Source organism: Thermobia domestica, chromosome 12 (genome assembly GCF_964235325.1).
Source record: "Thermobia domestica chromosome 12, izTheDome1.hap1.1, whole genome shotgun sequence".
Classification (NCBI taxonomy): domain Eukaryota; kingdom Metazoa; phylum Arthropoda; class Insecta; order Zygentoma; family Lepismatidae; genus Thermobia; species Thermobia domestica.
The window spans coordinates 79,945,032-79,972,550 of NC_137465.1; the positions used below are offsets into that span (position 1 = coordinate 79,945,032).

The window sequence follows — 27,519 nt, forward strand, 5'->3', positions numbered from 1 at the left end:
CGCGTGGGTTAAACTTGGATCGAGATGTGCAAATTAAATTTATTTAATTCTTTTCGTTTTTGTTTAATGAAATAGAACAGCGCAATATTAAAGTTCCAAAAAACAGGTGATAGAAGAAATATTAAAGGTGAGTACAAAATTTCTACATTTCTTTTTAGCATTAATAGTAATTAATATTTTGTACAAATGTGCAATAGTGAAATAATATTGGATCGAATAAAAAGAATCTGTGTTTCATATATTTGTTTGTACTTTTATGGCTTCACTAGCCTTATAATTAAAGAAATCAATTCCATCTCAAATTACAGGGTTAGTTCAAATTTTTGCGCTCTTAAATTATGTATGTATCCACTGACAACAATTTATTTTCTTATAATCAACTTAAAACATTAAAATTCAGAGTCAAATACATGTTGCAAACATTGCTTGTATTAAAGCTTTTATAATATTGGCGAGCAAGCGTACGTTATTCAGGGTGGGTTAGCATTTAAGTTGTACAATATTTTCTCGCAAGCATGCATAATGAATGGTGGTAGCTATATGCTATTGCCGAGCAAGCGTACGTTATTCAGGGCGGGCTAGCATTTAAGTTGTACAATATTTTCGCGCAAGCATGTATAATTAATGGTGGGAGCTATATACTATTACCGAGCGAATATACGCAATTCAGGGCGGGCTAGCATTTAATTTAAACAGTATTCCGAACAAGTAAAGCCGAGTTAGTAATTAATTTATACAGTATTCCAAGCGAGCGTCAAAAAATGAATTTAGGTCAGGTTCACTGTAGCTGTTCTGAATTTGGTTGGCAACGAACCATAAAAGATATGATTTCCAATTGGGTTGCATCAAGTAAGGTTAGGTTAGGTCAGGTTCAGTGTAGCTGTTCTTAGGATTATGCTCTGTCACAGGGTCCAATAAATAATCTGAATTTGCATGGCAAACGAACCATAAAAGATATGATTTCCAACTTGGTTGCAGCAAGTAGGGTTAGGCTAGGTTAGGTTCAGCGTAGCTGTTCTGAGTTTGTGTACCAAGCAATTTATTTACAAGTTCACAGCGTAGCTGTTCAGAGTATGTATACCATACGATCCGTAAAAAATAAGTTGCTCCGAGTAGTTTATTAGCAGAATATAAAACTAAGAATATGATTTCCAATTGGGTTGCAGCAAGTGAGGTTAAGTTACGTTCGGTTCAGCGTAGCTGTTCTGAATTCGCATGGCAACGAATCATAAAAGATATAATTGCCAAGCAGCCGTGTGCGCAAGTAAATCAATAAAAACGTTATGATTGAATAAAACCATGCTAACTGCTTCCGTCAATGTATTATTATTATTATTACTATTATTATTATTATTATTATTATTATTATTATTATTATTATTATTATTATTATTATTATTATTATTGCTGTGTAACAGTGTGCAGGAATGAAGCATTTAATTTAAACAGTATTCCCGAGGGCGCGTCAACAATAGTGGGTAGGTTACCGCCTTGCAATACGAAAACATACCATTTTCAACAACTTTTAATATGCATTTACGAAGGCGCGTCAGCGACTGACTGTGCGCTAATGTCTTGCAAAACGAAAACATCCAATTTTCCATATGCATTTACGAAGGCGCGTCAGTACTGCCTTGCAAAACGAAACAAAAAATTTACAAGCTCGCAGCGTAGTTTTTCTTTACGAGATTTCATTCAAAATCGATACGTCAAAATAAGTTGCACGGCAAACGATCCAATACATAAACAGAGCTTTACATAAAACACAGAAAAGGGTCCACGAGCCTGGCAATTACAATGTTCATCCGTGATTAGGTAAACTAAATAATTAATTAAATAATCAAACAAGAAATAACTTACTTTTTTCAATGTAGAAAATTAGTCAAAAACAGTGGAAGTCGCAAAATTCTTCAAAACGTAGCAACAAAATCACTAAGTTAGTAATAATAATAAGGCAGGAGAATTCAAGGAGTTTATATATATATATGTCTTTATTTCAATGTGAGCGGGCATTTTTTCTACGTATAGCAATGCACTTTTAACTTTGGCTTGGTTAAGAAATCATTTATTCATTCACTATGCACATTGTGGTTTTTAAATACAAATACATTCAAATTTGATCAAAAACATTAAATATTTTTATCCGCTTCCACACACATATTGTCAACGTTTAATTATCTTGTCTATACATAGACCATGCTTGCAACACTGAGCATATATTTCTAGGGACATTAATATCTGTAAACAAACCAGAGATGATTATTATACTTTATTTATTTACATCCTCCAATACATGGTTTCATGGTATCATCAAAAGTTGCAAAATGTTTTTCGTTCGTGATCAGTTGTAAAGTTTCGTGTACCAGAGGACAAGGACCTTATTTCTCAATTCACTATCTGTATTACAAATCCAATGAAACAGATTTATCTGTGAGTAAGGTAGAGATATCGTATTTTTCATCTGTCTGCGTCAGCTTGTTTACAACGATTCATCATAAGATGCAAAAAACAAATGATTTCATTAGTCGTGAAACATCCATTTATCTTATTTAATTTGATTATCGCGTCCGTTTGATTCCAAGGGGTTCATCATAAGATGCAAAAACAAGTGATCGTGAAAAATTGAGTTATCTCTGTTTATCCGTCATGAAACCAAGTTGTTAGGAAAACATGTAAATACATGAGGAATGTCATCATGATATCACTTAGGTATCAGCCACGCAAATAAAAATAACACTTCATATGATACATTTCTACATCATTTCATTCCTCATGATCATTGCAGTTAGATATCACACACGCCGGTACAAAAGTCGTATGACATCAGTAACGTGACTCCACCTCTCTGTCAAAAGTCATTTCAGTTTCATAGCCTGTAAAGCAAGGATGTCTCTGCACAGTAGTCCGTACAAAAAGAGCGCGAAAACATCAGTTCGTTTCTTCAGTTCGCCAGAGAAAGACGTACAAGAACAACGCTCTGTATATGTAACTACTCCGTATACAACGTCTTTCAGATTATTACCAACGATCTTTTTTAACAAGGCTTGACATACGAAAGAATAAAAGTTATGAATAAATAAAGAAATGTGTCCCGCATGAATAAGGTTATGTCCCTCCCATTTTCACATTCTTACATGTTATTCGTATGGGCTCTGCAGGGTTCCCGAGTTCGATTCCATTCTTTGCCAATCAATAATTGGATAATTTCAATATGGGATTATTGTTGTAGTGAATCAGGGGCTATATTTTAACAAGAAGCTTTTAAATGTCTCGGAATATAATTCCTCTACATAGCTGGGGGTCATCCACTGTGTCCCTGGAGGATCCTGGGTTCGATTCTTCGAATAGGTATTATGAACTTTTCTAAGTTCACACACTGTTCGTATGGTTCCTGTAGGGTCATGGGGCTATCAGGTGTGTTCATGGAAAGCAGTGAAGGGTCAGGGGGTATTTTAGATTTCTCACACACTTTTTAACATGGAGTATGGCTTGCCATACGAAAGAATAAATAATATGGGCCCTGCAGTGTTAGGGGCAATCAGGTGTGTTCCTGCAAAGCAGGGAAGGGTCTTGGGGCCTGGCGGTCATCCGGTGTGTCCCTGGAAACCATATTTTTAACAACAAGTAATATTTTACATATTACGAACGATTACATAAGCAAGGATCTCAAAAGTCATTCAACTACCTCCAGGAAAAAAAAACTTCCTAACACAATTTCATCAGCCTCTTGCACCAGTCACATGAAAAAATGAAATGAAATTTTTGAGTTTTACGTCCCACGGTTATGCCGGTTAGGCTAAAGAAGACGGTGATAATGGAAATGAATGAAATAGTGAGAGGAAAGAAGAAAGTGGGAGGAAACGGGAGAACCCCGAGAAAATCCACGCACACGGTGATTGTCCACCACAAATTTAACTTGGCTGGGGTTGGGATCGAACCCGGGACCCCAAGCACTAGAGGTGAACGCTCTACCAGTGAGCCACCGCGGCCCCTTACTCACATGATTGTGACACACTAGATAGCATGTCATATCAATAGATTGTCATTGTCAATCAATAAACATTTGATATCTCTTATCTCTTATCAAAGCGCGGCATCTCTTTTCCGTGTAGAAGTTTCATTACCTCTACTGTGTTAGCTTGAAGTTTCACTTATACATGTAAATTTTATTGAGTTCCGTTTTGCGTAACGAAGAAAATTGTTCACATTTTTCTGACACTGTCCGAAATGTCTCAAAACTCCCTAAGTTAGGGAGGTCTGAGACATGCGCAAGGAATGATTGAAACAGCTTATATATTGACAAAATTATGTGGATTTATTGACAAGCAGACTTATTTAAATAAAAAGACAAGTATTTTAATTTAGAATACAATGAAGATAATTCTTTGTACTAGGAGTAGAACGGGCTTTCGAAACCAAATATAATCTAGACCTATATACATGTAAAATTAGCTATGTGACCATCTTCAGAGAGAGAATGTAGATGGTGAGAGAGAGAAAGAGCAAAATTAAAATGTTCGTATGATTTTATACTCTACAATATGTATTATTAAAAATTCTAGAAAAACAATGATAAAAAAGAGATCCTGTAGCCCATATGGGAAACATAAATGAGGCTCCGATTTCCAGTCAGGTCCTTGCCCTGTTTAACAAATCGTCGAAAACTAGCAAAAGCTATAGGATCGATATGAATTCCACAAGTGAGACCATGTGTGCGCGTTCAAATGATTTACAAAAACGAACGCAAATATTCTCAATTCTACGAAAGTAACCGAACCTTACTTGCTGTACAAGGACCTACTTATAAACGGGCGTCTTTAATGTTCATTATTATCGCATATTAACGTTTGCGAAAGAAATTGAGAAAATGGCATATTTTTTTCATTCTCTTAGTTCCTCCAGAACAAAAGGGAGGTGGCAGCTTATACAAAATGTCATACAAGTGCACATTTGCCAAATCTGGCACATCAGGGTAATAGAATTTGCTTCTGCCCTTGTGGCGTAAGAGAATTATTTCACATTCTTGATAACCATTGGAAACACTTTGCACATGTCCAACATAATGAACGCACGTGTTCTTACCCGGGATATACTTGAACCTGAACCCACAAAGTGGGGTTGAAGTATATATTTCCTGAAAGTTTGAGTCAAGGTAAGATCAAATATGGTTACCGAAATTGGGGAGATCTCATGCATATCCCTTGGGGACAGCACTTGACTCATTTTTATTAAAATCTTTAATCGTGTTTATTGGTCGCTTAAAGATTTTAATAAAAATGAGTAAAGTGCTGTCCCCAAGCGGAATGCATGAGACCTGCCCAATTTTGGTAACCAGTTTTGATCTTACCTTGACCCAAGCTTTCAGGAAATATATACATCACCCCCACTTTGGGTATTCAGGTTCAAGTACATCCCTAGTTAGTTGTAAATTTTAGAAGGAAGTCACCAACTTCAATATGATCCATACAGTTCACTTTCATTCCGTACTTGTGTTTACCACTATCTTCAGTTCTATTTCATCACTTGAATCATCAAATGAAAGATTTTGAGTAGATGAAGTATGATCGTTCGGAGTAACTCTACTACATTTTCTTTTCTTTTCTGCTGGAAACAACCGTTTTCTTTGAGACTTACATTTTTTCTTTCTGGATTCCCAACTGCTTCTATTTGTTCCTTCACTGGAGTGTCGGTTAGGACTCTGGAACTTATTTTTTTCTGTTAGAATATATTTTTCTTGGTGTAGCGTTTAGAAGGGTCTAAATGCTGTTGGAGAAACTATCACGTTTTACGTACGCTTACCGGGATTATTGTTTGACGAAAGTAATTCCTTGCGGTTATTCTCACGACTTGTAGAAGATTCTATGTCATTGAATGTAATTTGCAAACTGAGAGACAGAGAGTCTTGGGCTGCGATAGTCGAATCACTAGGCCCACTGATAATAAAATTTTTATTGATGGTTGCACTAGAAGATGCTACTTGCTCACTAGGATCTACCTGAATCGCATTGGAAACAAATGTGTTTGATTGTTCTGTAGATGCTTTTCATAATATGTAGTAATGAGAGGCGGTACAGGGCAATCTGTTACAGTCGAAGGAAGAAAATCGGATTCATCAAACACATCTCTATTGAAAGGAAATATTCTTGTTTTATTGAAACTATTAACAATATTCTTTGGTGTGAAGCTTAGAGGAAATGCAGCTCCCACTAAAGTAGGAATCTCGTAGATTTAAATCGTACTTTCAGGGTGAGATATCAGCCCAGTCTTCCTTTTTGTTGTAGAATGATTTGAAGGAAAAGAACACTGACACATCCAATGGCTGAAGTCTGAGACTTGTGTGTGGAGGAATCGTTAGCAATATTATACCATTATCCTTTTCTTTCTGAATGGAAGCTATAGATATATGATTCTTGTGGTTATCTAACAGTAGCAGAACTCTTCTTTCCTGAGAGCAGACTGAATGTATAACGAAGTGATCGAAAAATATGTAAAAATTTCCTTCGTCATCCATCCAAATACGTGAGCGGGGCCTGTAGTTCCAGCTGGAGACCCAGACAACATGCTGTTTAAAGTGAACGCGATGGAGAACAAAAAACGGAGGAATGCTGTTTCCTGTTGCGTTCACTGCGCAAAACATTGTGACTAGTGAACCTCTTTCAGCAGATGTTGATTTACTAACTTCTTTAGCTCCTTTTTTGCAATTTTTTTGGACGTTTGTGGCATGTTGTAACTGTAGTTTCATCAACATTCCATATTTGATGAGGCCCAATCTTTTCTTTCACCAACACTTGCTCTAGATTCGTAAAGAAGGATGAAACATTAGCTATATTGAAGCTAGTAGCTCGACATTACTTGTGGCTTGAGAAGTTCTAAGCGATAGACTGGGATGTCTATGTATAAACCCTAAATACTAATCATAACCTGCTCTTCGTCTCTCTTCCCATTGAGGCGGCATTTTCTTCTGATTAGCTAAAGCATATTCGTAAGTCAGCTCACGCATAGCCAATACCAAAAGTCCGTAATAGGTCTTCGCTGCAGCAATTATTCTTCTAGAAGTGCTTTTTCTCTATCAGAAAACAATCTGGGAACACTTCCTGTTCAGAATATAAGGTATAGTTTAATCTTTCTTTTGCTTTCTTCACATAACGAGAAAAAGTTTGCTTATTTATTGCAAATCTTCTTACGGTTGATCGTAGACCTCTGTCATTAATTACTTCACGCACAGCTTCCATGACATGTCCTGGGACTGTGACGCGATCTGTTCGTTTTTTGCATTGAAAAGGCATTGTAGTAGGTTTCTAACTCCGTTACCTGTAATGAAAAAATACAAAATCGCATCAAAATCGTTGACTAAGGCTAATGGACTAATTTAAATAGCTGTTTTAGACTTATGAACAACGATTTTTAAAACTATTGTTTTAACCTATCTAGAGAACGATTTATGAGTAAGGTGAATAAAATCTCTATTAGTTCCCCTGTAAACTTGTGACAATAAAACAAATCATTTTAATTTCCTGAGGATCCCTCCTGTAACTTTTCGATTGGAATAAGACTATTAAAGACTTAAGACCTTAATTTTAATATTGCAATAATATGAATGAGTAAGTGCTGGGCTCAGTATGAGGCAAATATTCTTGATTTTCAATCCCAATCACCCAGTTTCACTGCATCAAATCACAAATTGTTAATTGCTTTGATATGTATGCTAGTTATGCCCTGTAAATAAAGTTGTCATTTCATATTAGTCTACTTAAATTAACAAAGATGGGATAAACGTCAGACGTTAGTGTACCGTGAGTGTTCCAAAAACACTAAGCACCAAAGTTAGTGCTACCGCAGTTAAGGAGTTACTGACGAATAACTCGGGCGGGTCAAACTTTGGATATTTCAAATTTAGCACATATTTACCCTAAATGTCAGACAAAAATGAGACAAACACCAACAGTTAGTGCATTGTCGCTTCTCCATAAAACACTCAGAACTAAAGTTAGTTCTATCACAGTTTACGATTTGTTAGTGAATAACTCGCTCGCTAAATTTAAAAAAAATCGAATTTTATAAGAAATGTCCCACAAAGGTAGGACAAACGCCAAACGTTAATGCATCATTAGTGTTTATCGAAATACCAACCACCAACGTCAGTGCTATCATAGCTTAGGAGTTATTAATGAATAACTCACGCGGCTATAAATATAATTTTACCGAATTTTACAATAATTGTCAGTAGCGGCTCGTAGTCTGTACAAGCACCGGTTGCAATGTCAAACGTATGTACGTACGCGCAAGTGTTCCCCTCCCCCAGCATTCTTGAGTCTTATCCAAGAAATATTCAGGAAATATGAAGAGGAAAGTCTTTTAAGCTCTATTTGTATATTATTGATTAAATTATTTCTCTAATATTAATTTAATATATAAGCTATTTCCTTTTTTCAACCAACCACTATCAATGTACGTTTATACACTATTTATATACAAAACCTCTACACTCATGTTATTGAACACGAGATAAATCGAATATATAGTATGTGCTGTAAGCCATGAATGATGGCGTTAAACCGAAAAGAAAGAAAAAAAAACCAAGAAAATTCCATGCACGCAGTTAAACAAAATTATTTAATTATATAAACTATGCATTATTTTAGAATGGAAGGTCTTTCTTCGATCTTTCGGGCTTCAAATTTTTGTGTGACTTTATTGTAATCGGAAATTCTGCTCGCCAAGTTTCTCTGAATAGAAAGCATCGCTACCGCAAATATTTTCCGCTTTATTTTCTTTAGGGTCCAGAAACACCTCTCTCCTCCGACAATATGCATTTTGTTAGCATTTCTTTGTATAAATATACGGAACAAAAAGTCCATTTTCAGGAACCATGTATTTTTTAGTCTGTAAAGAAGCATGAAATCTAAGATATTTTCCTTTGAAAATGAAAAAAAAAAAATAGTTTAACATTCCAGCAAATTAGGCTAAAGAAGACAGATGAGTATTGGAAGTGAATGATTTGATATGAATTTCTGCTCTCCGCCAGAAATCGAACACGGAATCATGTGCACGAAAGACACAGAGCTAGGAATTAGACCAGTAGTAAGACATTTTCTTCTTGGAGACTCGATTGACCCCCCCCCCAGAATAGGATTTTTTTAAAAAATAAATCTTATCCCAAGAATTTTCACCTTTGTATTATAAATGTTAAATAAAATCTATTGACTTCGAACGACCGCCCCCCAAACTTTCAGCCTGGATCCGTCCCTGCTACCACCAGACTTATATTTGTTCTTTGCGAGTTTATGTTTTGTGAATAACTTCTTTCTTCCACGCGTCTGTATCTTCTTTACCCTATCAATTGAGTCAAGCGCTGCTAAGCGGAGGAATTCGTAACTATTACAGAAGCTGACCAGTTGCGGAGAAAATGCAACCGCAAGGGACCAATACGGGAAGATAAGAGCGTTGCAAGAATAAATCCACTTCCCCATGTTAAGAGATAGGAGCTCGCTGCCATATGCTCAATATTACTGCTTCCAGTGGCAACGTTCGCTGCCGCTGGAAAGGTAAATCTCTCTCTTTTTTTCTGTTTTTTAATTGACTTTTTTCAGAAATGCATCAATACTGTTTTGCGCTCAAGAGCAAAGGTTTATTTTTTGCTGATACACTACTTTAACACTTAAAAATATTTTTAGTATTAAAAAAATATCCGGTTGCACAACCATGCAACATATAGTACCAGTCGCCACTGATAATTGTCCCACACAGGTGCGACAAACGTCAAACGTTAGTGCTTCCCAAAACACTAAGTACTGACGTTAGTACTATCATAGTTTAGGAGTTGTTAATGAATAACTCACGCGGCTATAAATGTAAATTTACAATCAATGTCCCACGAAGATGGGGTAAACGTCAAACGTTAGTGCTCCGAAAAACTCTAAGCACCAAAGTTTAGGAGTTATATACGAATAACGCGGGCGGGGCTAAATTTAGATTTTTCAAATTTAGCACAAATTTACCCTAATTGTCAGACAAAACTGAGACGAACACCAACGGTTAGTGCATTGTTAGTGCTACATAAAACACTAAGAACTAACGTTAACGCTTTCACAGTTTACGATTTTTTAGTGAATACCTCGCTCGACGCTAAATTTAAATTTATCCAATTTTACAAAAATTGACCCACAAAGCTGGACCAAACGTTAAGCGTTAGTGCACCACTAGTGCTTCCCGTGACACCAAGAACTAACGTCAGTGCTATCATAGTTTTGGAGTTATTCATGAATAACTCACGCAGCTATAAATTTAATTTACCGAATTTTACAATAAATGTCACACAAAGGTGGAAAGGACGTTAAACTTTAGTGCATCGTTAGTGCTCCAAAAACACTCAGCAACAAAGTTAGTGCTATCGTACTCTATGAGTTATTGACAAATACCTCGGGCGAGGCTAACTTTAGATTTTTCAAATTTAACACAATTTTAAAGAAATTTGCAGATAGAAATGAGTAAGACTATTCATGGCTTTGGATTAATTGTTTTAACAAAAGAGACACTGACCAAAGCTTAAAACTTTACTTTATTTTAAATTATAATTTGTAACTGTTTCGGATATCTAGCATATCCTTCTTCAGACACGATCGAAATTAATGAAAATACAGACATATATATAAACAGTTAAAATTATCTATATATATAAAAGAGAACGCACAAAATCCTTTGTCCGCTCATCACGCTAATACGGCTGAACCGATTTCTTTCATTTTTGGGGGGTTGTTAGGATTTGGACCCTAGATGGTTTTTATCATATCACTTTAATTTTCAATTACCAGTGTCTTGAGATAATTGACCAATCAGGTGTCAATACGTACAAAAAATCCTTTGTCCGCTCATCACGCTAATACGGCTGAACCAATTTCTTTCATTTTTGGGGGGTTGTTAGGATGTGGACCCTAGATGGTTTTTATCATATCACTTTAATTTTCAATTACCAGTGTCTTGAGATAATTGACCATTCAGGTGTCCATACGTACAAATCCTTTGTTATTAGTTCATCATAGGTATAAAAATAAACGTATTTATATGCAACCCGCATGACCCTGTGACTCGGCGGGTTAACATAACTGACAGGCGCTATAAATCACTTGAAAGCGAAAAAGTAAAAATTATCTAAGTAACAAAGTTTATTGCGTTCCGGGATGACCGCAGCGAAGCGGGGCGGGTTGGGGTGACCGCAGCGAAGCGGGGCGGGTTAACATAAATGACAGGCGATATAATGTTAACATTAGTGCAATCTTCTATGGTTTTTATCATATCACTTGAAAGCGAAAAAGTAAAAATTATCTAAGTAACAAAGTTTATTGCGTTCCGGGGTGACCGCAGCGAAGCGGGGTGAACGCTGCTAGTAATTTAAAATAAAGTAAAGTTTTAAGCTTTGGTCAGTGTCTCTTTTGTTAAAATAGAAATGAGATAAAAACCAGCTGTTAGTGAATTGTCAGTGCTACATAAAACACTAAGAACAAACGCTAGTGTTATCAAAGTTTATGAGTTATTAGTGAATAACTTGCGCAGGGCTAAATTTATCGATTTTTTAAAAAATTGATGCACAAATGTGGGATAAACGTCAAACGTTTTATCTTCGTTAGTGCTCGAAAAAACACTAAACACCAAAGTTAGTGCTACTGTAGTTTAGGAATTATTGACGAATAACCCGGGCGGGGTAACTTTAGATTTTTCTAATTTTACACAATTTTACCCCAGACTGTCAGACAAAAATGAGACAAACCCCAACGCTGAGTGCATTGTTAGTGCTCCATAAAACACTAAAAACTAACGTTAGTGCTATCACAGTTTAAGATTTGTTAGTGAATAACTCGCTCGGCGCTGAATTTAAATTTATCGAGTTTTACAAAATTTGATCCATAAACTTGGGACAAACATCAAACGTTAGTGCATCATTAGTGCTTCCCCAAAACACCAAGAACTAACGTCAGTAATATCAAAGTTTACGAGTTAATAATGAATAACACACGCATCTATAAATGTAATATTACCGAATCTTACAATAAATGTCCCACAAAGGTGGAATAGACGTCAAACGTTAGTGCATCGTTACTGCCTCAAAAACACTCAGCACCAAAGTTGGTGCTATCGTACTGTAAGAGTTATTGACGAATAACTCGGGCGACGCTAACTTTAGATTTTTCAAATTTAATATAATTTTACACTAATTCACAGACAGAAATGAGACAAATATCAGCGGTTAGTGCATTGTTAGTGTATCATAAAACACGAAGAACTAACGCTACTGTTATCGTAGTTTAGAACTTATTAGTGAAAATTTCACGTGGCGCTAAATTTAGATTTATCTAATTTCTCAATAATTGACCAACAAATGTGGAACAAACCACAAAGTTTAGTGCATCGTTAGTGCTTCCCGAAACTCCAATCACTAACGTTATACCTATCATAGTTTAGAAGTTATTAACTAATAACTCTCGCGGCTATAAATGTAAATGTACCGAATTTTACAATAATTGTCCTACAAAGTTGGGACAAATGTCAAACGTTATTACGTCGTTAGTGTTTCCCGAAACAGAAAATACTAATGTTAGTGCTATCATAGTTTAGGAGTTACTATTGAATAACTCACGCTGCTATAAATGTAAATTTATCGAATTTTACAATAAATGTCCAATGTAAAGGACGTGTCTAAAGTTAGCCCCGCCAAAATTTCAAAGGCTACTAAAACTTTTCACATGGTTAGTGCTTCGTTAGTGCACATTAGTGCACTAAGCTTTAAAGTTAGTTCTATCGTAGTTTAGGAGCTACTAATGAATAACTCAGGCAAGGCTAACCTTAGATTTTTCAGTTTTTACAAAATTTTACACTAATTGTCAGACAGAGATGAAACAAACACCAGCATTGAATGCATTTTTAGTGTTCCATAAATCACTAAAAGCTAACGTTAGTGCTATCATAGTTTTGGAGTTATTAGTGAATAAATTGCACTGGGCTAAATTTAAATTTATTGAAATTTACAATAATATACCCACAAACGTGGAAAAAATGAAATGAAATCTTTGAGTTTTACGTCCCACGGTTATGCCGGTTAGGCTAAAGGAGACGGTGATGATGAGAGATGAGTGAAATGGTGGAATGAAGAAAGTGGGAGGAAACGGGAGAACCCCGAGAAAACCCACGAGCACGGTGTTTGTCCACCACAAAGTTCACTTGGCGGAGGCTGGGATCGAACCCGGGACCCCAAGCACCAGAGGTGAACGCTCTACCACTGAGCCACCGCGCCCCCCCACAAACGTGAAATAAACCTCAAAGTTTAGTGCATCGTTAGTATTTCCCGAAACACCAAGCACTAACCTTAGTACTATTATAGTTTAGGAGTTATAATGAATAACTTAAGCGGCTGTAAATATAAATTTATTGAATTTTGCAATAAATGTCCCACAAAGGTGGTATAAACGTCAAACGTTACCGCATCGTTAGTGCTCCAGAAAACACTAAACATTAAGTTGGTGCTATCGTAGTTTAGAGGATACTGACGAATAACTCACGCGGCTATAAATGTAAATTTACCGGAATTTACTATAATTTTCCCATAAAGGTGAGATAAACGTTAAACGTTGGTGCATCGTTAGTGCTCTAAAGATACTAAACACTAAAGTTAGTGCTATCCTATTAAATAGTTTAGGAATTATTGACGAGTAACTCGGGTGGGGCTCACTTTAGTTTTTCAATTTTTACACAATTGTAAAAGAATTAAGAGACAGAAATGAGACAAACACCAGCGGTTACCGCATTGTTAGTGCTACATATACACTAAGAAATACCGTTAGTGCTACCACAGTTTATGATTTATTTGTGCAAAACTCGCGCGGCCCTACATTTAAATTTATCGAATTTTACAATAATTGACCAACAAACGTGAAACAAACCTCAAAGTTTATTGCATCGTTAGTGCTTTTCGAAACACCAAGCATTAACGTTAGTGCTATCATAGTTCAGGAGTTATTAATGATAACTCAAGCGGCTGTAAATATAAATTTATCGAATTTTACAAAAATTGTCCCACAAACGTGGAACAAATCTCAATGTTTAGTCCATCGTTAGGGCTTCCCGAAACACCAAGCACAGATGTTAGTGCTATCATAGATTAGGAGTTGTTAATGATTAACTCACGCGGCTATAAATGTTAATTTAAGAAAATTTACAATAATTGTCCCACAAAGGAAAGATAAACTTCAAACGTTAAAGCATCGTTAGTGCTCCGAAAAACACTAAGCACTAAAGTTAGTGCTGTCGTAGTTTAGGAGTTATTGACAAATAACTCGGGCGGTGATAACTTTAGACTTTTCAATTTTTACGCAATTTTACAAGAGTTGTCAGACAGAAGTGAGACATACACCAGCGGTTAATACATTGTTAATGCTCCACAAAAGACTAAGACCTAACGTTAGTGCTATAACAATTTAGGATTCATTAGTGCATAACTCCCTCGGCGCTACATTTAAATTTATCGAATTTTAAAATTAATTGATCCACAAACGTGTAAGAACCTGAAAGTTTAGTGTATCGTTAGTGCTTTCTGAAACACCAAGTACTAACGTTAGTGCTATCATATTTAGGAGTTATTATTGAATAGCTCACACTGCTATAAATGTAAATTTACCGAAATTTACAATAATTGTCCGACAAAGTTGGGATAAACGTCAAACGTTAATGGATCGTTAGTGCTCCAAGAAACACTGAGCATTAAGTTGGTGCTCTCGTAATTTAGGAGTTATTGCGAATAGCTCGGGCGGGGCTGACTTACAAATTTTACAAAATTTTACACTAATTGTCAGACAGAAATGAGACAAACACCAGCGGCTAGTGCATTTTCAGTGTTCCATAAATCACTAAGAATTAACGCTAGTGCTATGACAGTTTAGGATTTACTACTGCATAACTCGCGCGCCCCTACATTTAAATTTATCGAATTTTACAATAGTTGATCCAAAATCGTGGAACAACCCTCAAAGTTTAGTGTATCATTAGTGCCTCCCGAAACACCAAGCACTAACGTTAATGCTATCATAGTTTATGAGTTATTAGTGAATAACTTGCGTTGGGTTAAATTTAAATTTATCGAATTTTACAATAGTTTACCCGCAATTAACATTTTTTGCCTGCAATCGCAGGAAAGGGAGAATTGCGGGAGGCAAATCAGTTTTGGGGTCGTGTATACAACGAAAATTTTGGAAATGTACTTTTATGTTCGAATCAGTATCAAGTATGGGAGAGTGTTGCAAGGAGATCAAGTAGGATACAACGGTTCGTTGACTGTTGATCTGATAGTCAACAACTATCTGACATTGCTTACGGAAATGTGCAGTTGCTTAAGCAAGTTTGACGACATTAGAATGTTAAAAATCAGCTTCTAGGGCAAAAGTGATATATTTTAAACTCATTTAGTAAATAATAATTCATTGAATACATCTGTATTGCACGCGTATCCGTGCACTGACAAAAATGATTGGGTTGAAACGTGACCGCGCGGTATGGTTAAAAAGTTTTCAACCTAATTTGGTTGTTTGGGAACGATGGGTGGTCACTTGGAACCCAAGTGCATTAACCATTGGGTCAACAAAATGACTATATGTCACTGTAGAGAATTTTAAACCAACACTTGCGTCATACCTGGTTAACGGGAAGTGTCATGATGAGTGCAACATATAGTCTAGAGGAAGCTGATTTACGTGGACAATTTAATACTACAAGAATTACAACACATGTTTGTTATTTACTGTTTATTCAGTCGAAATTATACAGAATTATATCTTGACAGAGCACGATTACAATAGAAACGTTAGTTCCGGCTAAAGCGGAAGGCTACAGACGAAGAAAGTAGCGCAGAAAAGAAACAAATCATTGCATCTAAGCCACAATGAATGAATAGTAGTGTTGTTATCTTTTTTTACTTATCCGTTATTCTTATGTCCTAGCATATAAGAATAACAGATAGTGCAACTGTTACTCGTCTAACTGTTGCCAGACTATTCACAAATTTAGAAAACGATTATTGTGGCCAATTACAGAAACCATGAACGGTATTTGTTGCTTCGCACAAATGCCAAATATACTGCAAAAAGATTTTAAATATAACTACTTACTGGCTGTGAAAAATGAAAATGTTCACACACTGTAAGTAGTTATTTCTGATATGCTCGGAAGGCGACGACATCCTCATTGTTGAATAAAATTCCAAGTAAGAAGCTAAAGTGGTAATCATTTTGTGTTGGGTCACCTTTGTAATCAACTGATGGTTGAACATTAACCACATGTGTTAAATCCCGTAACGGTTAATGTGACATTTCCTCTTTTAACCCATTATTTCGTCAGGTTTTAACTCAACCGTGGTCAATTTTACCTCATTGTTGGGTTATTTGCACTCCCTCCCTTCTCCAAGCGACCTCACAATGTGGTCATTTCTTACGCCAAGCTTGTTCACTTTTAATTACATGTTTGGTCAATCGCATTATCAGGCTAATGGAATTTACACTTTGTTGGGTCATATTGTATACCAAGTTCGGTTATGCGATTTTACACCAATTGGGTCATTGGGTTGGGCATTTAACTATACGTTAGGTTGAATTTATTTCAACCGAATTTAACTAAATGCTTGGACCCTATTTGGGTCGGAGCAGTTTTAGCCATGTGGTTGGGTTAAAATATGCATCATTAGAGTCAATTTCAACCCAATGATTTTTCTCGGTGTTGCAGAACAGGTTGGCATGAAAATCTAAATTTTGTCCAAAAGTGGGCATCCCCCTTTCTCTACTGTAAGTGATGACGTTACCTCCTTCTTCCATTTTACAAGGATTTTTTAAACGGCTATAGAGGCTAACCGTAAACTCCTCCCCTGTTTATATATTGAATGCAACTACTCAGCGTACTCTACAAGATGGCATGAAAATCTAAATTTTGCCTAAAAGTGGACATCCCACCTTTTTCCCCCTGGACTGTACAATTTGATATTCTTCTAGAGGGTTCCCACTTTCAGTTAATATGCATATAAAACTGGGCTATGTAGTATCTAATTATGATATATAAAAGGAAAGATAGTGAGATTTCCGAAAATAATCACGAAAATTTTCCCTCTTAGAAAGCTATATAATGTTTAGTACCAAGTTCAAAACTAATGAATACCGCCTAGGCTAAAGGACATGGTGTTGATGAGAAATGAAGGAAATGGTGGAATGAATAGTGGTAGGAAACGTGAGAACCCCGTGAAAACTCACGTATACGGTGTTTGTGTAATACAGAATCCACTTGTCTCGAGCTGGGATCGAACAAGTGATCCCAAGTATCAGAGGTGAACACTAAAACTGAGCCACCGCGGCCCTCTTGTGTAATAAATAAAAATCACATAACGTTTTAGAATATACGTAGTTTTGAACGTTGAAATACCTGATTTGAGGAAGAATACAAAATATGATGCTTTTATTCGATTTTGAATTTCACTTTTATGACAAAAGAGGTCGATGTTACAGCTCTTATACCTAGCTTTGGTATCGGTTCTCAATTCCCGATACGGACTGTAACCACCTGTTTAATTGTGAATCCGAAAGCTACTTCTTGTTAGATCTCTTAACTCGCTTGTTTATATCGCTCATCTAAAGTATAATAATAATAATAATAATAATAATAATAATAATAATAATAATAATAATAATAGATTTTAAAACTCATAACAGGAAATGATGCCACTACTAGACAAGCTAGGAAAACCATCATATTATATTCTTCGTTCTGAGAATACCTATCAATACATACCCAATTAAATAGACACAATATATTCCTACTTCATGTTACCTAAATCAAATTAGGTTATGAGGGTGATACACCATCATCAAAGCATATATTTACTTTAAAAAAAATAAAATGCATATGCACAAGAAACTGAAACTGAAATAAACAAATTTTGAAACACAACATGCACTAAGTTTTCGCGTTAGTTACCACTTGTGGGACAATTACTGTAAAAGTTGATAAATCAAAAGTGATGCTCAATATCTCCTAAACAACCATAGCAGTAACGTAAGTTGTTTAGGGTTTAATTGAGAATAACATTTCTGGAACAATTAGATTGAGAAGTCAAACTTAGCCCGGCATTAGTTATTCACTAACTGCTAAATTATTATATCGATAATAGTATAATAATTTGTCTGTCTGACAATCAGTGTAAAATTTTGTAAAATTTGAAAAATCTAAAGTCAGCCCCGCCCGAGCTATTCGTCAATAACTCCTAAATTACGAGAGCACCAACTTAATGCTCAGTGTTTCTTGGAGCACTAACGATCCATTAACGTTTGACGTTTATCCCAACTTTGTTGGACAATTATTGTAAATTTCGGTAAATTTACATGTATAGCGGTGTGAGCTATTCAATAATAACTCCTAAATATGATAGCACTAACATTAGTACTTGGTGTTTCAGAAAGTACTAACGATACACTAAACTTTCAGGTTCTTACACGTTTGTGGATCAATTAATTTTAAAATTCGATAAATTTAAATGTAGCTCCGCGGGAGTTATGCACTAATGAATCCTAAATTGTTATAGCACTAACGTTAGGTCTTAGTCTTTTGTGGAGCATTAACAATGCATTAACCGCTGGTGTATGTCTCACTTCTGTCTGACAACTCTTGTAAAATTGCGTAAAAATTGAAAAGTCTAAAGTTATCACCGCCCGAGTTATTCGTCAATAACTCCTAAACTACGACAGCACTAACTTTAGTGCTTAGTGTTTTTCGGAGCACTAACTATACGAGCTCAATTACCTTTTCTTGGTTTTACTTTGGACTGGCTTTCCGGGACAGCCACAGATTCACAAATCTCAGGTTTTATAGCAAATGGAAGCATTTGGAATTCCTAGAGCAAGAACAATTTGGAGTTCATTCACATTTACATAATGTATCATATTCCCTTTCCGGACTAGCAAATATAACACGGCTTGGGTTTACAGGATCCAAACTGCTTTCCGTCGAATTAAGGACGATAAACATACCCATACAACCCAACTCTTAACAAATCATCAACACCTTGTGTCTTTTATTCAATTATTTTTCTAGATAGATTATTTTCTTTTACACAAGTTAAACGAAATCGATCAACTGCATATATTTAAAAATATTTATGACAACTGTAATCAAAACTTGCTGTCCTCTACTCTTCTACCCATTACCACACTACAAACAACACTAGCCACAAAAGGTCGAAACTTCTACTTATTTCACCCCCTAGTCAATGCACTCCATGCCGCTTACTCACTGTCACGTCACTCCGAACAAAGGCTATCTGCAAATCCGAATACCAGTTGTACCCACTTCATCTTCTTTCACTTTATTTCATGTTAGAACTCGTCCTGTCACCACATGAAACGAAACTTTTTCGCTTTAATTATCTACAGACCTTGTCATCTTTAATGGCACCCACACGAGACCGCTTTACAAGAGCGATTTACCTACATTTTTTTAAACATCTATTTTTTGTGTCAAATTCCGCCAATTTCTAACCAAAATAGGTAACTCGCTCAGTACCTACATCAGTTACGTTTCTCCACAGTAACTGGACTCTTTTATGATGTCTGTAACTTTTCTTGCACCAAAGACCACCCTGTATCTATCTTACAGCTAAACAGCGAACAATTCATTTTAACCAACCTATCTTTTCCACTTTTCTTTGTGACACCAAATGGTGCCCTTCACATGACACATGACACCACCAATATTCATACCTTTCCACCCTGTAATTATTCTCTCGACATCCAACGCTGTTTTAATTCAACATCCTTCTCTTTGTTCCAAAAACTCTACCCAACCACGACACATTTTAATGCATTATATTCTGTCTGTATATCACAACTTATTTTCCTTACTGTCTGATCGTTTGTTCTTCTATCATCTAAATTTTACAAACTTCCCCTCAATTTCAGCAAACAAATTTCCCCAGTTTCGCCCATTATTAATGATTCTAACCGTTGCAGTACGTTGAGTTCGATTACAAAGGAATAAGCATTACCAATACTTAGTTCTATTCTTTCTTTCCAATTACTCCTGTCTTTGGCCAATTCTGTTTGTATTTTTATCGTATACTGCCGACTCTAATAATACACACATCCATCAGCATCAGCACACACCCAACAAGTAAATCTCCCTTTCACTGCTCAAACACCTGATTTCTAATTCTGCTTCCTCACATATTTTCTCCGAGCAGTAGCGTTCTTACATCATACGGACCATGCCCTAATTGTTTTTACTCTATTGATAATCTTAATACTTATGCTTACTCTCATTTCTGCTGCAAATTATATTTCACTCGCCGGTTCTATTCTCTTCTTATCAACTTGAACCCCCGACCTATCATCCCACCGTCCCCTCCCATCAAAATCCTTTCTTTTCCTGTCTCTACCCCAGTCCCACGTGTAGACCCAATATTTCAAAATGCAGTTAAAGTAGTATAGACCGTACTTCTCCCCGTAATTCGTTGCCAACCCCCTAAAATTAAATTATCTGTTTTTATACTATTTTATTAAAATTTTAAGAATTTTATCCTATTTTTTGGAGCAATTTATGGTGATTTTATAACTTTTATGGTGATTTTATGATAATTTTATACAATTTTTGGTGATTTTCCTTATATTTTGCCATTTTTATTGTGATTTTCAGTGTTGCCATCCAACAAAAAATTATTGTAAAATATTTTTGATAATATACTTTGATATCTAAAAGGGTAACACTTGATGGAAACACACAAATTGTTAAGAATACAAAGGTTACTTACTGTTCTTCCCAAGCCCTAAGAAACTTGTTTCGTCCCTTTCTTATTCCTTCCTGAAGTGGTGAAGAATACCTGAATGAACTTGAGGGGATGCCAAAAGAGGTTTGTGTTAATCTTAAATAGAACTGGTGTTTGTATTCAAGAAACTAATTGGAAATGGTTGAAGGAAGGAGACACATATGGTGAAAGAATGTTGGGTCCTAAGGTCAGGTAACCAGTGGGGGAAAGGAGCAGGAAGAGGGGGAGGGAGTAGCTGATATAGGGAAATGTAACCAAAATTTCACAGCTGGATACTTCCGCTAAACAACGGAGAAGCTTAGAATTCGATAGAATTCAGTATTATTTTCCTGTCACATAAATTTGATGTTTCTAACTTTAAAAGAATAGGAGTTACAGACATTTGAAATTGACAGATTGTTTTGGGACAATACTGTAGTTGTTGGAAGTATTGCACAGTATTGCATAAATTTGATGCTTGTATTTTTAAAAGAATAGAAGTTATAGACATTTGAAATGGATAAATGGAATGGAAGAATGCTATAGCTTTTGGAGGATGGATAGAGAACAAAAAGATGCCAAGTTTAAGAAAAAATTGCACTCATTAATGTCACGAAGTGAAATTTTTAGACTAACACCTGGGCAAATGTTAGATGTGAGTTCGACAAAATTATTGCAACATTTATTTGTTGAGATTTCATTGAAAGAATGCTAGGACAGCAGATTCATGCTGCTGGACACTATTGTATAGAACCGAACAGAATAAGATGAGAGAAAAAAGTTGACAGAAGTTAGATGTCAGTTTGACAAAGTTATTGTGACAATTATTTTTGAGATTTCATTGAAAGAATGTTGGGGACCGAAACCCCATAGTGTTTTGAACACTACTGTATATACAACCGAACAGAATAAGATGAGAAAAAGTTATGTGACATTTGTTGTTGGGGAGAGAGAGAGAATCTTGTGTGTTAAAGATAAATACTTGTGACCACCTCTGTGTTACTATTTTGAGATGAATGCAAAAAGATGCACTCTTTTTTAGAAAATAAAAAAGAGAGAAAAGACATGGTTTTAAGAACACGAAAAAGATCTTTTCACTTACTAGACAGATAAATGTGACATTTAGCATCCCACTTGCCCTGGTGGTAGCAGAAAAGAAATAAAGCCCACTTTTATGTACAAAGGACCTTGTTACCTATTGTAGTTGTTTTGTGAAAAAACGGAAGGTTCAGAATAACCAGCGTAACATACGACTGGTTGGATTATTAGAATAAAGCGCGTGGATACATTGGATTGAAAAAAGAAAGAGAGAGAGAAGGAAATGAAAAAAGAAAAAACTATTGTTGATGTGGAGGGGTAGTACCGTGAATGCCTTTTTGAAGTTTTGAAAAGGGGTGGGAAAAACTTAGGTAGACAGTAAGAAATTTATAAGATATTATTTGAAAAAGATATAATTTGATGATTATTAGTATGTTTTAAAAGATTGATGGGAATGGCTTATGATTTTAGTAGTAAAAAATATAGATGATATTTGCGGGTTATGGAATTGTGCAGACTTTTAATTTATTTGATGGTGATGTGATGTTGCTTTGAATTTTCATGCCCTATAGTTGAAAAGACGACGTTGAGAAGACATAAGAGTGGACTTTTTTGTTAATTATAAGGTTATTGCTTAAGTATTGAAGCAAGGACTTCAAACACAGGAAAGATGTATGGTTTATTAATGAAGCATTATAGCATAGATCAATGATAATAGAAAAAAAATGGAGGATGAAGGATGAAATGGAAGAACTTTGAGAAAAAACTGAAGTAGTGAGGAATCGAACCAACGATTCTCGCACTAGAGGTGAGCGCATTAGTATTGAAGGAGTTTGCTGTAACTGAATGATGATGATGATGGAAAAAGAATATTTGATGAAAGAAGAGAACCCGGAGAAAACCTATGTATATGGTGATTGTGCACAAAAAGTGCACACCGCGCAAATTGAGGTGAATTAAAGTGAGGATTTTGATGCACTCTGTTAAATATAAAGTTATTGATGAATTATAGATAACTAATGTATTAGTGAAACATTATGGTTGTAATGGCTGTATAATAGGAACTGTATATGGTGTAACCTGAGATTGAACCTGTGATCTGAAGTACCTGAGGTGCGCGCCTTAGTATTGAAGGAAAATGCTGTAACTGAATGATGAAAGAAGAGAACCCGGAGGAAATCTATGTATATGGTGTTTGTGCACAAAGAGTGCACACCGCTGAAATTGGGGGAATTAAAGTGAGGATACTGATGCACCGAAGGCAATTGTGATATTTTTGACTCACTTTGTTAGCAGTGAGTAATAAGAAATGAATGAAATGTTGGAATAAAGAAAGTGAGAGGAAATGGGAAACCCGTGAGAAAATTGATTAGAAAATTGTGTTGGCGATAATTGCGATTGAATACGAAGTTTGAAACATGAGAGATGAACTGTTTTATTATTATTATTATTATATTAGAATTGGGAATGTAAGTTGGATTTTTAGTTGAAAAATCTTGTATGTTATTTTATGTTAGTGTTATGAGAATAAGGAAGAATAAAAATGTCAACGTATGATGGAATACTCACCAAGCTGTGGAAAATACCTTTTACACTGGATGAATAACATGGAGATAATGGAAAGGAGAAATCTTTCGTTTCGTTTTCGTTTTGCAAAGGCTACAATAAGTGTATTGTATTTACGGTTATTGTTAAATCTCTTGACCCTGCAAGTTTTATTTAACGGGTAGAGTACTTTCTATGTGTGAATTTATTGTTTACAGACAGCTAGTTGCGTAAATTTTGTGTTGAAGGGGTTTGTAGGGGGTACCCTTTAAAAATAATTTTGCCTTTTAGAAAAAAAGTGCTTGAAGACATACTGTAATTAGATTTAGCTTATTTGCAAGGGGGCCTGAGGATTTGAAAAAAAAGAAATTGTTTTGAGGAAAATGTAAAGCGTTACTTTAGCTTCTTTTTCGTGAAAAATATAAATAGGAATGTTTGTGGATAACAGGTATATTTTGCTTTTGGACTTTCGTGTACGGTTCTGTATTGACTAAACTGGCAACGATTCAAAGTATTTGTTAGAAAATACTTATATTTGGAAGGTAGGTTGAATTTTGTTTCCTTACATTTATCCTATAAAGAAATAATGAAAAAAGTTAACTTTTATAGCTGATTAAACTCTGATATAATACAATTTTAGTATGATATTTGATTATTTGTATTGTAAATTGTAACATAAGGTTAATTTATATTTTTTGACTTTTAAGAGAAAATAAAAGAAATATTGAAAAACTGTGGGTAGGATTAATTGTTAAATTGTATAGAAATGTATATAAATGCACAGAACTTGATTTCAAGCTACCCAAGTAATTTTTATTACACTTTTAACATATGTTACTTATACATATTGTCATATGGAATTACCTAGAGAATAATACTGTTATGTGTTTGCGCAGGAAGTGTTGAATTTATATTAATTAGTTTTTGTCTTTTGAGTTAAAAATTGAATATTTTTTTGTTTGCCAAGTTTTATTATGTTATATTAAAATTATTTTCTTATTTTTGTTTTAGATTTTTGCTGGATTCTTTTTGCCCTACGCCTGTTGGAGGGATTGTTAGGTTCGAGGTAAGAATTAGATTATTTTTTTATTTATTTATTTTTAAAAATATTTGAAGACAAGTGTGAGAATTTTGTTTAGACATGAAAAATAAACAAAGTAGGAAGGCTTTAAAGACATTAGAAAAATGTAAAGTTTGAATATATTTAGTTAAATATACTAGAAATCGAAAATATTGAATTGAAATTCAATATATATCTGAGTTTATTATTAGAAAGAAGATATGAGACATAGCCTTATAGTTGATCGATGGATTGGAAAGACAAGCTCGTATTGGAAGTGAATTATATACTGAGGAGCAAGGTTTGGTTGTATTCGAATTTAGTGGAAAATTTTAAAAGCAAGGCTATGTAAGACGAGACTTAGCGATTAACGTGGAATTGGAATTAGCTGAGTTAATGTGGGGAATTGAACTGGGTTGTTTTACGTTAAAGGCACCGGTATCTTAATTGCAAAACTTGTAATTGTCATGTATTTATGCATGTACATAGAAGGTTACGTAATAGTGGCATGGGTTTAAGTGCACAGTTGTTATGTAAGTTTCCCGATTGCAGACTTTGATAATGGAAAGAACCCCTACATTTATCACACACAAATTGCCGTAGGTGCAAGCGTACCATGGTCATATTTCCATTAGGTTATAAACACGATTAATAACTATTTGAAAAAAGTGGGAAATAAAAAAATAAAAGCACAAACTTAGATGGCTATGATTAATTAGACACGTTTTCCAGTAAAGATAAGCGCTTTGTTAGTAAGCCCCTGTGTCCTAAAACCAAATATACTTGTTAAATAAAGAAATGAACAAAAACACTTGTGATATTAGTTTGGATTAAACTAGTAACTTGCAGACAAATGTTGTAGTTTTAACTCAGCTTTTACGTAAAATATTATTAATTGAAGGGATGTATGAAATTTAATTTTTACAATGTGTTATGACTTTGTATTAATGAATTAATATATGAAGGAATTAGATTTTTTAAAGTTGTTGGTACCTAAAATTATTTAAATTGATAGTCAATAACAGTATTTTAGGGAGACGAAAAAAATTAGGGAATTGTGCCCGCGACTTAAATATTATTTTTGGAATTTATGCAGTGTTTTAAGTAATTTGAATTTTTTTTTAACTTTTTGACCAATTGACTTACCTCAAGTTGAATAAAAAAGTCAAATGCAGGAAAGACGAAAGCACTGGCGCCTAAAGTATAAACATTTGGTTAATATATATCAAAATAATGCTTTGAATGCAGAATAGATGATAAAATATTTAGTTAGACTGAAAGTGAATTCATGTTCTATATCATACAAATTTAAATAAGGAAAAATCAAATGAAGTATATTGCAATACCTTCTTTAAAATGTAGGTGTGAAGAAGATTTGTTTTTTGAGGAAAGCTGAGTTTTATTTTCTTACATTAATTTATTTAAAATATTGAATATTTATTGTGCTACTTACCAATTTATCTTGCACGGTAATAGCGGTTAGGCTAAAGGGAGATTATAATTAAGGATGTAGAAGGAAACGGAAGAATTCCGAAAAAAATCATGAACATAATATTGTTTATTATAAGGTTACTTAGCCAGGAACGGAACTAGGAACCATATGTGCCAGAGGAAATTAATTTAGTAACTGAATACCATTACTTGTAGTTTAGGGTTTGTGTAGCAGTAGTAAAATAAAAGCGTTATGATAACTGAATATTGCATTGCTAGTGTCGTAAATAGTACTGTTTCCTAGGTAAAAGTGTTGCTTAATTTTGTGGTATTTATTATGGATTTTCATATACATGATATGAAAAGCTTAGATGTTACGAATATGTGCATACATGCGTAATAAGAACGTAGCCTATTTGATATTTTGGACATATAGGGAGACACACAGAAATTCTTGGTGGGGGGATACAGTTATATGTAGATTACTTTTTAAAGTAAGGTAAAAATGGCATAGTAAAATTGCAGAGAAAATTAGTTCGTTTATGAATGAAGGAAGGAAATTTTACTTTTGTTGGAACTATAGCTGAATTATATTATAGACATGATTTTAGGAGCTTAGCTTCTCGGAGTTTTTAGTGGGGGGAAAAATAAATAAATAAATAATAGCAGCTTCTTTAGAAGAGAACAAAAAATGATTAGACTCATTACTTGTACTGAAGATCCAAGTTTTAAGAACTAATACTTAAATAATGAAATAGTCATGGTAGGTCAGATTATAGTCGGTAAGCGAATAACTACGAGTTATATTTGAGAAATAAGACTGATAATTTAACTGAGTACTAATTGTACAGTACCTATTCATTTTATTAGAATAGATTGAAGAATTGTTATTCTTATATTTTCTTGGAACTGATATTCATAGTTATATAACGGAATGCGTGAATTTGTGACAGGAAGGAAAAATAGTATGAAAAACACAATGTTTTACTTATATTGATATATTTTTAACAGCACGGCTGCTTAAATATAACCTTTGAAATTTTATAGTATTACTTTATATTGAAATTACTTGCTATTTATAATTGTTATTTTTGTTTGTTGCAGGATGACAGAGCCCAGGCAAATTTCAATTATCGATTTAACACGTGAGGAGGAAGATATAATATTGGAAGAAAACAACATAGAAGATGATAAATAATGATATAAAATCTGAAGAAGAAAATGTGGAAGAAATGCATGATGTTATTATATTGGAAGAAAACAATGTAGAAAATGTCCATGGTGATATAATATCGGAAGAAGACAATGTGGAAGAGATACGTAATGCTATTATATTGGAAGAAAACAATGTAGAAAATGTGCATGATGATATAATATTGGAAGAAGACCATGTGCAAGAAATGATAAATAATGAAAGTGATAATGTTAATGAAAATGGAAATATTTTTCCAAACTGGTTAAATGACGAATTTTACAATATTTTATTACGATTGCGAGACTTTACAAAACAATTTTCAAATTCAATGATCAGAATTGCAATTTTAGTGTATATTGATGCGGTTAATTGTTGATACATATAGTGAATATTATCGCTATGAACATGCAAATAAGCAAGAACGGTAAATTTAAA

The 27,519-nt window shown here is 34.7% G+C and overlaps 1 long non-coding RNA gene across 1 annotated transcript; it reads left to right on the forward strand.

Moving 5' to 3' along the window:
- On the forward strand, positions 1-27,519 carry LOC145665738 (uncharacterized). The gene is made up of 3 exons (XR_014127625.1): positions 1-127; positions 24,410-24,464; positions 26,994-27,519. It is a non-coding gene; the product is annotated as an uncharacterized LOC145665738 (long non-coding RNA).